The sequence below is a fragment of the Delphinapterus leucas genome, chromosome 19, assembly GCF_059928025.1.
Source record: "Delphinapterus leucas isolate spDelLeu-1000000601 "Yukka" chromosome 19, BTC_Dleu_Yukka2, whole genome shotgun sequence".
Lineage (NCBI taxonomy): Eukaryota > Metazoa > Chordata > Mammalia > Artiodactyla > Monodontidae > Delphinapterus > Delphinapterus leucas.
Genome location: NC_143147.1, coordinates 67,136,309 through 67,154,012, shown reverse-complemented (window position 1 = coordinate 67,154,012; position 17,704 = coordinate 67,136,309). Strand labels below are relative to the sequence as shown.

Genomic DNA, 17,704 nt, shown 5'->3' with positions numbered 1-17,704 from the left:
TGTCTTTTCCTCTTTTGTATCCGTGTATTCAAAACCTGTTCATTTCCATTTACCCCTTGAGGCTCATGGCTCTGCAGCTCCGGGTTTACCTCTATAGCCATATCCTTCTGAGCGCAGGCGTTGTGTTTTCAGTTCTGTATCAAAGTGCCTCTTTGCACTGCTTCCTGTCCCTGAGTTGCTTGGGTCCAAGGTACCTGCCTTCTAGGGAAAATTTCTTCCCTAAATCAGACCCCACTTAAGGACCCATGTTGGAGGTGATTATGGAGCCAGTGGAAAAAATCCACAGGAATGCAAGGCTGGTTCTTTCTCATTTTCTTTTTTGGCTGACCTAGAACTGCCTACTTAGACCTAGCATTTACACTTGAAAGAGTTAAATCTTACTGATGTACACAGAACTCAGTGTGGCACCAAAATCGTGGCTCAACCTCCTAATATTTCAAAAGCTTGTACACAGAATGCTCGCTTTTTCCTTATGGCTGATATTCGCTCAGAACAAGCTATACTCCTAGGTAAGCTCCAGGAGTTTGATGCTGAGGCTTCCTGCACCTGCCGAGTGCATGTGGATGTCTCAGCTGAGGCCCACACACAACCTGCATCTTTGCTTGGAGACCACCTGTGTGGCCGGCATCTGCTGAGGCCACCGATGAGGCTGCCATGACTTTACCGACACCATCTACGTGGCCTGGATGTTCTCAGAAGCCATCTTGCTCCAGGCTCAAGGTCAGGGCCTGAGCTGAAGGTTATTCCCATTTAGCAGGTAGAACCTGAGCCCCATTCACTTGAAGCCATCCCTGCACATGTCCCTGTTTCTATGGAAACAGTCACTTCACTGCGGACAGAGCCACCAAGCAGCACCAAACACTTAGCACATCAAATTAAAAGCCTATGGCCTTTCCGCAGCAGCTACGAGCCAAAGGCACAAGGGCACAAACATGCCTGGTTAATATAAGCCTTCACAAAACACCGAGTTAAGAAGTAGTTCTTTCCACACATTAAGCTCGCATCCCCAAACTGTATTTTTTAGCTACGTCAAACACCTCTTAGTGGGAATACGCAGCTTATGTAATTCTTCTCTTCCTTTTTTTTTTTTTTTTACTTCTCAATAACTCTGCTTGAGTTTCTGAGGAAGCCTGGGTGTCAGCACCCTCATTCTCCCTACATTCCTGGTCTGAAAAGATTGCAAGATAGGAGTTACAGGGAAGTCCCAGTCTACCATGTGCAGATTTTCAATGGAAATGTCAAATCTGTTCTGCCACAATTGATTCCCTTTGCCTACTTTGAGAATAAAAGGACCAAGAGGGATGAAGGGATTTTGTGAGAGTGTGTTTTTGGAGAATAGTGCATCCATCTCATTCTGTTCCTTCCCCGTCATGAGAAGTCTGCCCATCCGCTTCGTCTCAAACCTCCCAAAGGGCTATTTGGAGAGTGTATACTGTTGTTCCAGCAGGTGATCGGGATAGCAGATTGGGGTCTGCCTTGTACCTGGGAAACCTAGGCAATGAGGGATCTTCTGAGTAGTCTATGCGGTAAGAGAGACAGGAGATGATTCTCCGTGGGGATTTCCCTGTGCTTGCAGCTGTTCCCAGGAACAATGAAGCGTGAGTGCTTTCTCATGGACTAGGTGTGGGTACATGGGAGAGCTGATGAGAACTGTCTGGTCCAATAAAGCACACCAGATGGGGGTGATGGGGAAGGAATGATGGGTGGGCAGGAGCTGGAAGTGAGTTCCTCGGAGCTCAAGAGAGAGCACAAGCGGCCAGCACCCTGAGTGGTGATAATTGGGAAGCTGTCCTCTCATGCCGTGTCCTTCACATGGATGGAAATGTCAAGACGGAGCAAAAAGCTATTCTCCTGACACAGCAATGCTTACTTAATAAATTTGCCATGAGGAGTGACTTGGCAACACATACACAAGGCTTAGGACAATGTTCTTACCGTCTGTGATTAATAACCAGCATTATTAAGAGTATACAGCAAATTTTAGGTGAGCGTCTTAATGACGTTCTTTCTTTTTTTCAATCGAAGTGTAGCTGATTTTCAATGTTGTGTTAATTTCTGCTGTAGAACAAAGTGAGAGAGTGGCATGGACATATATACACTACCAAACGTAAGGTACACAGCTAGTGGGAAGCAGCTGCATAGCACAGGCAGATCAGCCCGATGCTTTGTGACCGCCTGGAGGGGTGGGATAGGGAGGGTGGGAGGGGGGAGGACCTTGTTGTTTATCCATCCTGTATATGATAGCTTACATCTGCTAACCCCAAACTCCCAGTCCCTCCCTCCCCCACCTCCCCTCCCCCTTGGCAACCACAAGTCTGTTCTGTATGTCTGTGAGTCTGTTTCCCTTTCATAGATAGGTTAATTTGTGCCATTCTTTCTTTTATTGAATGCATACACCCTGTCCCGCTCTTTACCATTCAGTTTGCATATACAGTCATTTCTACTATAATGTGATATATGTGTTCCTCCAAATCACCAGTATATGCAAAATCATGCAATAGAACCCACATGTCATGGGGTTAGGGGCATACCATTCTTAAATTTAATCAGGGACTTATTTACAAAAAAGGATAGGCACCCAACCAAAATGGTAGCACATGTTAAATGGTTAAGAAATACTTAAATCCTACAACAAATATGGCTTCTGACGTTTGCTTGTGGAAGTGGGATGGTTTTAGCAGCTCTGACTTATTGGAAAGTGGTAGAAAGAGGTTTCTTTGAGATCGGAAAGTTGTAACAGCAGATGTGGGCAGGTGTGGCTCAGGGTCCTTGTGAAGTGTGTGTGTTGATGTGCTTTGTGTATTCCCAGCTGGCTCTGTTCATCTGAGTGCAGTTTTGTGTTTACCTAGTACTCCTCTTTTTTTTTTTTTTAAATTAACACATAGCTAGCACTTACTTTATTATTATTTTAATTTTTTTTTTTTTTTTTGCGTCTCCCTCCCTCCCACCCTCCCTATCCCACCCCTCCAGGCGGTCACAAAGCATCGGGCTGATCTCCCTGTGCTATGCGGCTGCTTCCCGCTAGCTGTGTACCTTACGTTTGGTAGTGTATATATGTCCATGCCACTCTCTCGCTTTGTCACAGCTTACCCTTCCCCCTCCCCATATCCTCAAGTCCATTCTCTAGTAGGTCTGTGTCTTTATTCCTGTCTAACCCCTAGGTTCTTCGTGACATTTTTTTTTTCTTAAATTCCATATATATGTGTTAGCATACGGTATTTGTCTTTCTCTTTCTGACTTACTTCACTCTGTATGACAGACTCTAGGTCCATCCACCTCATTACAAATAGCTCGATTTTGTTTCTTTTTATGGCTGAGTAGTATTCCATTGTATATATGTGCCACATCTTCTTTATCCATTCATCCGATGATGGACACTTAGGTTGTTTCCATCTCCGGGCTATTGTACGTAGAGCTGCAATGAACATTGTGGTACGTGACTCTCTTTGAATTATGGTTTTCTCAGGGTATATGCCCAGTAGTGGGATTGCTGGGTCATATGGTAGTTCTATTTGTAGCTTTTTAAGGAACCTCCATACTGTTCTCCATAGTGGCTGTACCAATTCACTAAGGAAAAGCCCACAAGCAAATGCAAAATTTGTTATCCTCAAATTGGTCCTTAATATACCAGTCACGTTGGAACAAATTCACGTTTTTCAAAACAAGCAGAACTGACTGTATATATTTACAAATCAGAAGCCACACAGATCTCCTGACCTGCTTGGAAACAGTATAATTTATGAGAATATGATCTCCCAAGTGCAATGGCTACAACCATTGGAATTGGGCCACAGGTGTTGGCCAAAATAAATAGATAATAGGGAAGAGAATTCTGAAGGTCCTTATTAGGACCTCACAAAGTTACCCAACTCTCTGGCTAGATTATTTGTGAGAATACAGACAATACCTAAAGGATTGTTGTGAGGTTTATACGCAGGAAGAGGAAAAGGAAGAGAGGAAAAACAAATGGCTCTGACCAATTCTTAGAAGTGACAAAGGAAATAGGAGTCACCCCACAATATCATGTGATAGATTTGAATGGTAACTATTTTTTTTTTTTTTTTTGCTAAAAACTAAGACATAGAATCATAGGGGAAAAAAATCCATATATTTACTAAATCTAACAATGAACAGCATCAAACCCTAATTCCTCTTATTCCAAGTTTGATTAAAAAGATATTTCTACCTCTTTGGTCTTCAACTGAGAAATAACAAATCCCATCTACCGAGAAGTAAAGGCTTATTTTCTAATGATTAAAATATTAGAAAAAAAAAACATGTAAGTTATAGAGGAAATCAAATTGTCAGTCACTAAAAGCCCACTAAACAGAATCTCCTCGTCAGTGGAATAAAAACACTGTAAAAAGGGTTGAAATATCATACACGTAATACAATAACAGGAAATTCATAAATTCTCACACCTTTGTAAAAATGTTGCGTTTCTGTAATCTTTGGAACTTCCTTTTTTAAAATCAATATTTCTTTAGCTCAGAGGCTCTAAAGTGAAGATCCTTAGATCAATTCAAGGATCGGAACTGCCTCATTAGTTATGTTCACATCCTTCCAACACATTTGGTTCATTCCATCTGCAATATATTTTGGACAATGAGTTATTGGGTATAAGGTAGCAAAGCAACTGGTTGTTTGACATTTTTTTGTTTGGTATCATGTGGATAGTCCGTTTTAGAACCTACCCTAAATAACTGTTCTCCAGTATTTAGCAAGTGTCATGCTATAGTAGGCATTCCAGAAATATCCGGTGAGAATCAGTGAGCCCTTAGTAGAATCACTCGCTGGCCCTCATATGCTCCTAAGTTGTCGATTCTATTACATCAAGGCTTCAGTGTCTACTATTTTCTTTCTTAACCTGTGGGCTCTAGCAAGGAATACTCTGATCTTCCTCTCTGTTTTCTCAAGATGCAACACTGAGTACTGAGTGTACTGAGTACAAAGTAAGGTCTCTCTCTACCAGTTGAATGGAATGAGTGCCTTGCAAGAAGATTCGGGCTGAATCGCCCCTATTTGGCTTTTTATATATTGAAATAATCAGATAGTAACTGGAACCTCTACTCAATTTAGCTTTTTAAGTTCAGAAGGGGAGACATTCTGGATTCTATTTCTACCTCATTTTTAATGGACTAAATCAGTTGAGGTCACTGTGGATGTGAGGATGAGGTCGGGACCTGCAATCCAGTGTTGCTACTTTTATTCTTTGGACTATTACATCCCCTTTAAGCTGAATAGACATACTTGAAAAATAAAAATGAAGCCAACTCCTATGAATGTAATCTCCAGTTTCCTGTCCCTCACTCCCCCCGACCCCTCCAAAGTTCGACTTCATCTTCTTGTTTCCAGGTCCAGTTCCAACAGGAGCAGCATCTCTAGTTTCCAAGGAAACCCTGAAAAAACCGAAATTTACATAATTCGCTTTGCCCACTATTGGAATGCAGCCACTTCTGGAGAAAGCAGAGCAGCTGTTCAGCTGCCTCATGGCAACACTTCACAACAGTGTGGGAAGAAAACAAAGCAGAGCAATGCACTTATATTAAACCACCCGGGGAGGGTAAGGTAGCAGGGCAGAAGGTCATCATTTAGAATCGAGAGTATCTAATCAGTCGACAGACCTGCTCTGAAGGACAAGGCAGTGAATTTTTAATGAAATCAAGAGAACCAGTCTTTGGATTCACGTTCTCATTGAAAAGCAATGATACACATTTAAATGCTATAATTCAAGGACTCCTTCTCTTTGGAACAGACTGCCGAAGAAGCAACTTTTTAAGAGTTTCATGATTTTTATTTCAAAAGAATCCAGTAAAAAGAACACCCACAGCAAAGAATAAAACCCAACTGGGTTATATGTTTGGACAATTCCTACTATTTTCTCAAAAGTTCATAACATTGTACTCTACCACCGCTGGTCTAGAATTGCCAAAACCTAGATGCCAAAGCAACGATGCAAGAAGCATCGTTCTAGTCTCCTTTTAGCACAGAAACGAGATACATATTAATAGCAGCCATTCTTTGAATCATGATTCATAACTATGGGTTCGAAAATGAGAAGGTCAACTCAGATTTTCAAATGGTAAGAGGAAAACGTTTGAGTGGATAGAATCAATACTGCTGTGTAATGCTGTGTAGTTTGTTCTGTATAAAGGCACCCAGCCAAGGGGGTAAATGGAAGCTTAAAATTCAGGTAAAAGGTCCTAGCTATGAGCTCAGGATCCAGGCCACTACTGCTCAAAGAAGGGGTACCTTTCTCTCAGCGCAAAGGCGCCATCTTTTGGCCAAGCCTGCAGAGGGCAGCTATGTGCTATATTCTGTATAGTATGTACTATATAGGGACAGCAGTAGGCTCACAGATGTCGAAAACAAACGTATGGTTACTGGGGATGGGGGCGGGGGAGGGATAAATTGGGAGACTGGGATTGACATATACGCACTACGATATATAAAATAGATAACTAATAAGGACCTACTGCACAGCACAGGGAACTCTACTCAGTACTCTGTAATGGCCTATATGGGAAAAGACTCTAAAAAAAGAGTGGATATATGTACATGTATAACTGATTCACTTTACTGTACACCCGAAACTAATACAACATAGTAAATCAACCATACTCCAATAAAAATTAAAAAAAAAAAAAGAGACAGCCTATTTTTCTAGTAGAAGCCCTAATGTTAGAACCGCGGGGCCCTAAGAGATCTTCTTGTAGAAATACTTCATTTTATAGACAAAAGAATGACTGCCAGCACCAGCTACGTAATTTGCAGGGCCCAGTACGGAATGAAAATAGAGCCCCTCGTTCAGAAAGCAGGGGAAAGGGTTATTAAATTCACTAAAATCTAAACCTTTTGCCTTTGTACTGAGATCGCTCTCAACTTGTCATGGTGTTTTTTATTTGCTTGGTGCTATTTGTTTCATGTTGTCCTAAGCAAGGAAGTTGAAAGATGTAATTACTAGCATACGTTTCCCATCTATCTTTGCGCTGTGCGATGCCAGTTTTAAACCCAAATATAAGAGCATTTCACTGGTATATGCAGAATCACTGAAATTATACAATTTGTAGGTCAAACATGCGTCTGTATTTCCTTCTCATCAGAAGAGTGGAAATGCTACATAAAACAACCTATTCTGTTCTTTCACTTCTTGATACACACATCCTATCAACACTTTCTACCTGGGGCTTCCCGATGAGTAAAGAAAAGCTGGAAAGGAAGGGAATGATGGATACAACTGTCTTTTTATCTTTGTCATCATTTTCAGCATAAATGTTTGGCTGATACAGGAAAATAACCCAAGTAAGAAAGGATATGATAAGTTCCTTGGTCACGTGTGTTTCCTGAAATGCCTGCTTTGTGCATTGAAAAGCAATTGGATTTGAATGGAAAATGTAGCCTCTCAGGGATGTCAGAGCCCAGGTCACTCACTTGGAGATGAAACACGCTTACCTTGCACATTTGACTCACCTTTTATTCCCCTGCATCCTCCAAGGTCCGTTAGAATTTTGTGTCATGGGGCATTGCAGATGCTATAGGTAAACGTGGCAGTGAGAAGCCACAGTGGACATATGTAATGTAGACATCTCCTCCATGTATACGTATACACCATTGTCCCATTGGACTTTACCTACAAAACACAAATTCAAACATTACATTATTAAAAGTTTCAAGACGAGTGAAAGCAGAGCATTAAACCATGCCCAGGGCCCTTCTCTGACTGCACAGGTATCGTGCCCATGAATCCAGCAAATACCATGGCCCAAGGAGATGTTATGTGATTTTCCTAATAACCAGAGACAAACGTCTCCCAGCTTCAGCTCATTTCTAAGCATTAACTTCTTTGGTTTAGTGAACTGACCTTGCTAATGATTCTTCAATATTACTCTGAGATCAAAGAATGACAGCATGGAAACATTTGAGGAAGGAAAGATGCTAATAGTGATTGAGTGCCTGCCATTCACATGGCATTTCGCTAGGTGCTTTTGCCTACATGAGCATGTTTATCATGATTCTAATGAGATAAGGTATATTTAATTCATTTTTAAAGCTTGATAATCAAAAATCCAGGGAGATTAAGTAACTAACTCATCCAGAGTCACGTAACCTACATGTTGAGTAAGCATGGTCAGTGGCATGTAAACACATGGAACATTATTTCCTACTGCTCCTTTAGAATGAAAGGAAGTACAATCACGGAATAACTATGGCATGGACGTACAGTTACTTCTGAATGAAGCAATTCAACTCTGCTCCGTCAGCCAAAGCAACTTTCATGCCCTCCAGATTTCCTTGGGTAGAAGTTAGACCTCAACCTACCATGTCTTCAAATCATGGGATGCTTGGGATCTGATCCTCCAAGTAGCTGAAGCCCATTTTGTCTCGGCTGGGGGCAAATAAACAATCCCTCACCTTCATGACAATAGTTCTCTCCAGAGAATTCTCATAAGTCCCCACATTTTACATCCACTGCAAGAGGAATGGGATAGACAGCTGTAACCCCTCTAAGAATTCCTCCAGAGTAGCCTCTGTCACACTCACGTGGATCTGTTTTCTCTTGGCGTCTCAGTGGGAACTTCAGTTTTAGCAATGTGATATAGTCACACAAGTAGTGGATGAATAAGCATTCACAGTTGAGTCCATCTCACTCTAAAGCCTCTATTCTTTTCAGTAAAAATCACCTTGTTTGGTGATTGACTTCATGGTAATAAACATACCTGAATCTGATGCCAAAAAATGAAACGTACCTTTTCTCAAATATAGGTTTAAGAGCTTGTTCGACAGGACAATGAAATCTTCAAAACACTACAGTTCCTTGCCTCCTATATGTTGGTTAATATTACTGTCCTTTCAGACAGAATTAGTCTTCTCATACTCCTTGGAGTATATTCCAACCTTTGCAGATTTCAGAAAGTAATTGCAGGACTTCCCTGGTGACGCAGTGGTTAAGAATCCGCCCGCCAATGAAGGGCACATGGGTTCGATCCCTGGTCCGGGAAGATCCCACATGCCGCAGAGCAACTAAGCCCGTGCACCACAACTACTGAGCCTGCACTCTAGAGCCCGCGAGCCACAACTACTGAGCCCGCGAGCCACAACTACTGAAGCTCACGCGCCTAGAGCCTGTGCTCCACAACAAGAGAAGCCACTGCGATGAGAAGCCCTCACACCGCAGAGAAGAGTAGCCCCTGCTTGTCGCAACTAGAGAAAGCCTGTGCACAGCAACGAAGACCCAACACAGCCAAAAAATAAAAAAATAAATACTTAGAAAAAGAAAGTAATTGCAGACTACTAGAAAGTGCCCATACATTTTAAAAATTAATTTTTATTGGAGTATAGTTGCTTTGCAATGTTGTGTTAGTTTCTTGCTGTATAGCAAAGCGAATCAGTCATACGTATACATATATATCCCCTCTTTTTTAGATTTTCTTCCCATTTAGGCCACCACAGAGCACTGAGTAGAGTTCCCTGTGCTATACAGTAGGTTCTCGTCAGTCCTATGTTTTAATTTATGTAAAGAATATATTTTAAAAATTCTTAAATAGGAAACAATGTTAAACTCCATTCATTTTAGTAATATAGTATGCAAGAGAGAGTTGAGGGTTTTGTTTTGGTTCTTACCGTGGTCTCTAGCAAAATTGTATAACATATTATTGTAGTGGTTATGTGAAAAAAAAAAAATTGGAGGTAGCCAAATCGTTTCTCTGGTTTTACCTTGATTAGAAAATGTTGAAAGTCATATTAAAAATTAAAGTACCTCTGAAGACTTCAGCAGAGTTATTGCTGTCTGGATTAGGGGAAACATAAATTCCAAGAAACAACAAAATGCAAAGTAGCAAAACATAGTGATCTCAGTTAAGAACGTTCTAGGATCAGTTGGAAAGAAATGGCAAGTAGAAAGGAAGAGAAAATCTGGAACAGTATTCCAACATGAGAGCGGAGATGTTTGCGTGGTCCTCTGGTGACTTATTTATTTATTTTATACTGTTGGAAACTTGACTTCATGAGGCCAACAGTTTTATGTACAAATAGGAATAGTGCTAAGTGATGGTATTTTTACTGCAAAAAGACTCAGGTAGAGTTTAGAACATGCGGTTCTGGGTAACAGTGAAGCTGGGTAAACTCATCAGGAACTATTGTGTTTCTATGTAATGGAATCATTGAAAGAATGTGGCTTTGCCCAAAGTTAACTCCTTCCAGATCATCTCGGGGGCTACTAATATGAAAACTAAAAGTAGTTAGTGGGCCAGTTTTGCCTAAAATCTTACTGGGTCAATCCCAGCTGCTCTGTTGTTATTTCACAAGAAAGCTATTAAAATTATTTATTTTAACCATGACGAGGGATTCCCTAAATAATACCTTTGGCCCGTGATCGCATTCACCTCTGTGTCTACAAATTAGATGTGCTGTTTTCCCAGAAATCATGTTTTCATGACTATGACTGAGTAGCTGCTTGTATTAATCGCAGACAAAAGATAGTTAAAGAGACATCAGCAGAGGACATTTTGGATTGGGTTTTGCCTTGTTTTATTTATTTGCTCCAGTGCTACTGCTCTGCAAGAAAACAGCACTTCATTATCTTTCTCTGTCCACAGTGTGATATTATTTAAGCCACCACGACAGCAGAGTCCTCATGTTTGGGAAGAGGCCCAGGATCCAGGGCACTCAACAGAGGTCTGGAAAATGAATAACCAAGGCAGAGGGGTCCAGCTTCTGAAACCCATTAGCATCCCTTTCCTATTTGTACTTTTTCAAATGATGATTTTACATTTTAAAAGTCGTGCCCCATGTCTTTGGACACCACGTCCACGGAATCTTCTCACGTTACACTGTGTCAACCAGAAACGGTTTCTGATGCTGGAGGGTGTTCAGTGAACTTTTGGTTCCCATGTAGACGACCCCCATTCCTTTGGACCATTCATTCTCCCTTGAAGTTTCTGCTAATGTGTCTCCTCCTCACCAGAGGGTGATAAAGCTTCAGCCAGCCTGCACGCTGGTTGCACAGCAATGCAGAAAGTGACACAGTGAGGCTCTTAGTGACGTGCTCTGTGTCATCCTTTTTTTGAAGAGGGGATGAGGTGTGGGGGTTCCTCATTGTACCTGTCTCACCTCCACCGCACACCTTGAACGACTGTGGCCCCGTGGTGGACAGTTGGAGGCTTAATTTCACCTACCAACATGGAACAGAAAATTCCAGGCTGCAGGGAGTCAGCTGCTTTTCATGCTACCTGCTATCTTCCCTCTTTATGAAGGGAAGAATATAGCTTAATTTGCTACTTGGAAAATTACAAAATTATATCATTGCAGGGTTCAGGGAATTTAGGGGCTAACGTGGTTTTTTATTGGAGTAGAGTTGATTTACAGTGTTGTGTTAGTTTCAGGTGTACAGCAAAGTGATTCAGTTATACATACATATATATATTCTTTAAAGTTTTTTTTAAACATTACCTTTTTATTATCTTCTAGAATATTCAACATCTTATTGTGATTATAATTAATATCTTAATCACCTCGCTTATGATGAAATCTAAAACATATTTAAAGAAATGTTATTAGACACCCATTAACATTTAAAAATGCAAGTTTCCATTATTCAGCAAATACATTTCTCAGTGAGTAGGTGGACTCCTCTCCTGACTGATGAAGCGACATCATACGGTCGTTTAATTGTATTAGTTGTTAACACATTACTGCAAATATTAATTCTCTAGCCCAGCCTGGGATTCCTCTGTGTGCATGTCTGAGTTGGTTCGATGCACCGACAATTGCTTGAACCATCGACAGCATGATGAGCTGAACTTGTGCTTTCAATGAAGACAGTCTGTCTGTATCGAGGTATCTGACTTACCCTTGATAACAAGACCTCTTCCGACCTCTTCCTAAAAGCCTATGCACCGTGCGTGGCATCTTTTCACTTGTTTCAAGTAAGGACAGCTGTTGTGAGTGCACCAGACTTGGGATTCTTCTTACACTCGAGGTGCACATATGTCAGTTTTATTAGCCAGAATCACCAAAGTGAAGCTCTCAGATTCGTAGCCATCTGCCTAATCCACGAACGCTTCCTTCCAGTTATTCAATTCCTGGAGACTTGGAGAGTCACCTGCACAGAAGTTAGATGGCAACATCAGCATCTCTGTCAGAGGATGCCCTGGGGTTTATAAATCACTCCCGAATGATGGTGTTCCAAGCCTGTATAGTTAAAACCAGCCATTTACCCCCAAATCTTTCTTTAAAAATCCTACACCCATTGTATGGGATGCCTGGGTATCAGATGTTTGAGTTATATGTCTGTTTGTAAGAGAACTCTTCCCAAGGTGACCGTGTTCAAGGAGAATTGCTTTAAAGAGTGATCATTCCCTGCCTTTGCTGATCACAAGCCCTTTAATGGCAGAGAGCTCTTAACGGTTCAGCTTAAGTACCATCGTCCGCTGACTACCTTCCACTCAGAGGAGGCCACAGAGAGCCCCTTGGCTTGGCCCATCCTGGAGAGGCTGCGGGGTCAGGAGTGGCCCAGAGGGAAGAAGCTTGAGTTACAGTTTTGATTGGATGGAAATCTATTGGTTAGACCATAATTTTGTCCTTCAAAAACAGACAATATTGGGAAGAGAGGACCGCATGGGAGAAAACACACATGCAGACACACACACACACACACACACAGCTATGGAGGCAGAATGGTCTAGTACAAAAACAGGTAATTTTGCATCTAAAGACCTGAGTTTACATTTTAGCTCAGTTGTTTTTCGATGAGGTAGTCAACATTTCCCAGCTTTAGTTTCTCCTTAGAGACATAGAAATGTTATCCATCTATGGGATCGACCCCTTGCTCATAGCAGCCATGCACCAAATTTTAGCTACTGAAGTGCTAGGAAGGAAAAAGAAAGTGTGAGGCTAATGATTAGATCTTAGATTTTTAACTGACTCAGGAGCAGGAATAGATATTTAGCCAGAACTTTCCTTTGTATAATGTATTTTGAACGGGGTCCACTGATTAGTGATTTATTCTACTATCATAGATATTAACTATTCAGAAAGAAGATGGACTATTATATACATATATAATATATATATATATATAAGCACTTACGGCGCTTATATATGTGGCAGGCACAATACGAACCCGCCATCTTGTGGTAGCATGGAATTTGACAGCGATATTATTTTCTCAAGTGTAATGAGCTTTATTCTAAGGTCATGGCTCCATGGCACCCTTCCCTCAAAATAAAGAAAGCAAAATAGCAAGCAAGTAAGTAAATAAATAAATAAGAGGAGAGTTTTTTTCGTGTACACATTCTTCAGCAACTTTAGTGCTTTTATTTTTTTTGACTGATGTAATTTTTTTTCTTAAGAAGCAATCCATTGATCCCTTCAACAGCGTTGATTGAGTGCTTTCTATATATCAGGCACTGTGTTAGACCCTGGAGAGATGTGGCTTCATAAGAATACATGTCTGGGGAATTCCCTGGTAGTCCAGTGGTTAAGTCCAGCGATTAAGACTCTGCACTTCCAATGCAGGGGGTGTGGGTTAAATCCCTGGTCAGGGAACTACAATCCTACATGCTGCACAGTATGGCCAAAACAAAAAAAGAATATATGTCTGTCCTCAAATAGCTCTAAGATCTAAGGGAGGGTGAATATTATTACAGTGTAAGGGTCATGACCAAGTGGTACCTCAGAGGAGACTTAGAGAACAAAATAGAGCTGAATCCTAAAAATTGGAAATGAAACTGGATTAATCTAAATCCATTAATCTGGAAATTAGCCAAGCAGAGGAAAACTAGAAGTAAGGTAGAAGAATAGAATAGAATCAAGGCAGAGGGAATATCAGAGATAAAGACTAAAAATTTTAGTTCAATTCCTAATGTAGTCACCACTCATTTGCCAGATACCCTGCTAGGTGCTGGGATACCATAGGAGACAAGGCAAACATTGTCCCTGCTAACATGAAAATTACATTTCACAGGGGAACTGATAAAGTGGTGGGGGGAATAGATTGTGCTAAAACAAAGGGATTTGCCCTGACTTTGACGGTTAGAAAGGTCAGAAGAGATCACCATGATGAAGTGAATTTTAATTTAAAGAATGAAGGGAAGGGTGAGCGTTAACCAGATAAAGAGGGGAGGTGGACGGCTAGGGGGAAGAACTGGAGTTGACTGCTCTCATCGATACCCTGTCCCCCAAGAAACAGAAGGAAATTCTATGACATAGACCATGGGGTACAATAGTAATGAAATACGGCTAGTTGTGACAGGCAGAATAATAATGCCCGCTGCCCCAGTTGTTCACATCCTATCCTGGAAACCTGTGAACACTTATGTGGTAAAAGATAATTAAGGTTGTGGATGAAATGAAGATTGCTAATCCACTGACGTTTAAATAAGGACACGATCCCAATCTAATTGTGTGAACTCTTAAATGTGGAAGGGGAGGGAGAAGAGCATTGGAGAGATAAGGGAGAAGGAGAAGGAGAAGTACAATACATGACAGGGGATCCGTCCATCCCTGCCAGCCTTAGTGTTGGATGGTGGACGTCATAAGCCCAGGACCAAAGTGGGTGGCATCTAGAGGCTAGTAAAGGCGAGGCGGTGGGTTTTCCTATAAAGCCTACAGAAAGGAATGCAGCCCTCTTGACACCTTGATTTAAGCACCGTGAGACCTGAGTTGGACTTCTGACTTGAAAAACTATAAAACAATCCATCTTTGCTGTTTTAGATCACTATGTTTGTAGTCATCTGTTTTGACATCAGTAGAAAATTAATACGCTGGACGTGTTGTCCACAGATAGATCAGGGAAGCCCCATAAGCCATGTTAAGGATTTTATTCTTTATGGTCACGGGAGAGCTCTCATCTAGTTCAAGAAGGAAAATCTTTTTTTTTTTTTTTTTTTTTGCATAGGCAAAGCTCACACCAACTGGTTTTGCTAGAATTGATGCATGGGAGCAGTAGTGGACCCAGGGAAACCTGTGAGAGACATTGTTGCAGTTGTCACTAATAGGTGACTAGAGTAGAGGGTCACTGTGAAAAAAAGAAATCACTTTACTTAAGAGATGTTTAGGTGGGAGAACTGACAAGGTTTGCCACTTGATTACGTTTGAGACTTAATGCCCATGCTAAGATTTCTCATTGGGCATCCTATGCTATTATTATTATTTCTACTGTTTGGCCATACTGCCTGGCATGCCGGACCTTAGTTCCCCGACCAGGGATCGAACCCTCGCCCCCTGCAGTGGAAGCATGGAGTCTTAACCACTGGACCGCCAGGGAAGTCCCTTATGTTATTATTTATAGGAAAAATGCTTTAAATACTGGCAGAGGAGTAGATTGGGGGTGATATCCAAGTTCAAATTTAGCAATACTGATTTTGAGATGTTTGAGAGCTATCCATGTGGAGAAGGCCACCAGATGGTTGGATTATACTGGTGTGTAGCTCAGCCAAAAAAATACAGCCTGGAGATATATATCGTGGGTTGCATATACACAGTAAAGAAAACCATGTCATTGGTTAGATTGCTTGGGAATGGTATTAAAATAAGGACCTAGAGAGAACTCTGAGGTATAGCAGAACTTATGGGACAAGCAGATGAGGAAAAGAAACGATTAAAAACTAAAAAGAAGGGCTTCCCTGGTGGCGCAGTGGTTGAGAATCCGCCTGCCGATGCAGGGGACACGGGTTCGTGCCCCGGTCCGGGAAGATCCCACATGCCGCGGAGCGGCTGGGCCCGTGAGCCATGGCCGCGGAGCCTGCGCTCTGCAACGGGAGAAGCCACAGCAGTGAGAGGCCCGCGTACCGCAAAATAAATAAATAAATAAAATAAAAAGAAGGAAGAGCACCTGGAAGAACAGGGAAAATCGACGTGTGTATATAAGACAATATAATTCTCCAGAAGGAGGGAGAGGTCAATTGCGTTATAATTTGCAGAGAGATCCATAATTATATATAAGGAGCAGCAAATTTCTATGACATATATTGAAATAGATATTATTTGCGATATCGGCAAAAGTATAATTTATGGAGTGGAAGAGAAGAATCATAATTGGGGTTTGTTAAGGAATGAGTGGCACCTTGATCACTGAGCACTTGACTTCTCCCACTCTCTGGCTGCTATCTCCGTGGTAGAACCCATCGCAAGTTACAGATGCTCAAAGGCCAACCAGAAAAGAACAAAGAAAATGTTGTTCCCAGATTTCTGTTTTTAAATGGACGCAGCATATTTTCATTTGGTTCTTCCAAACGTTGTCATTTTCTCAATGTTCTTAAAATCTTTCAAACCTCGACAATAACCTCATAAGAATAGGATAGTCAATTGCCTAAGAGATACATTGCGCTCCCTTTTCTTGCTGTTCTTGTTGTTTCTACGGTTATTATAATAATTCTGGTAGGGTATAATAATGGAGCGCGTTAAAAAGAAAAAACCAGAAGAGATTAAGGAGATACGGTATGAAGTGTAATGTGGTATCCTGAATTGGATCCTAGAACAGAAAAGGAGCTGAAAAGGAAAACTTACTGAAGACCAAATGTGGTCTGAACTTCGTTAATAGTAATAGTTAATAGGAAAGCATCAGTACCAAAGTTAATTTCTTGGTTCTGACAAATGCACCATGGAATAGTAAGATGTTGACATAAGAGGAAACTGGGTGAGGTGTATACAGGAACTCTTGTATTACCTTTGCAAATGTAAAATTGTTCCAAAAATACAATGCTTATTAATGATTAAATATATAACCATATATTTCAGTAAGTATATTAGAGTGATTTTTCAATGAATTGCCTTAATACTTCTAAAAGGAGACTATTGTATTCATTATGTTTTGTTCACTGTGTGTAGCTCATTGAAAGTACTCAAGAAATATTTGCCAAGCCATTGAATGATAAAAGAGCTAGGTTTAGTTTTCAACATGAAAAGAAAACAACTGTATTCTCCACTCTAGCCACTAGGTGGAAGTATCGGCACATCAGTTAAAATTCGTTCATCCGTAGGAAAACGACCACTTGAAAACAAATGACATTTGGAAAATGTTATGATATACTGTAAGAGGAAGAATTCCTAGTACTGTGAGAAGATCAATAAAGATATGAACTGGTTGTGGACAGGAATCCAGGATTCTGAGATATACCGAAAGGAGTGGGGGAAAAAATATCAGCCATTTATTTAAACATTTCCAGACACAGATATAAGTGCAGTTGGAGAGATAGCACATCTGGAGAATTAACGGACATCTATCTTTCCCCAGACATTAGCGTAGCATGCAAAGTCTGAAACTACCAAGACGTGGAAGACTCAAATGACCAGTATGATGCTGTCAGTGCTTCACTACGGGGGACAGGCCTAAGTGCCGGAGAACGATTTATTTGCGATGCTACCACTGAAAGGACCAAACTGCGTTTATTCTTCCTGCCACTTTCTTTATCACACTTTCTATCAATCAGGACATAAAAGCATTTTCTAACATCAGCCAAGGCAATGTGTAACTCAGAAGGCAAATTCTAAAACCAAAAAGGAATTAGAATGAATTTCTGTGTTTCAAAAACAGCTTGCTTGGTAGTTTCCAATTCATCAATTTCATTTATTGGTTTGAGTCATCAGACATTTGTTATATTTTGGGTACTATGCCAGTCAAATTCTCTGCTTTCTGTATAAACTCTCTCAATAAAGATTGATACAGAGAGGAGAGGAATCCAGAATTTTTCCAGAAAGATTATAT

At 40.9% G+C, this 17,704-nt stretch overlaps 1 protein-coding gene across 1 annotated transcript in view; it reads left to right on the top strand.

Annotated features, from left to right (window-relative positions):
• KCNJ2 (potassium inwardly rectifying channel subfamily J member 2) overlaps positions 1–17,704 on the top strand; it is a 404,418-nt gene that overhangs the window by 343,874 nt on the left and 42,840 nt on the right. The window contains exon 3 of the transcript XR_016389076.1: positions 1–17,704. This exon is cut by the window's left edge and continues 35,908 nt beyond it; it is cut by the window's right edge and continues 42,840 nt beyond it. The gene's annotated coding sequence lies outside the window, so the exon portion shown is untranslated.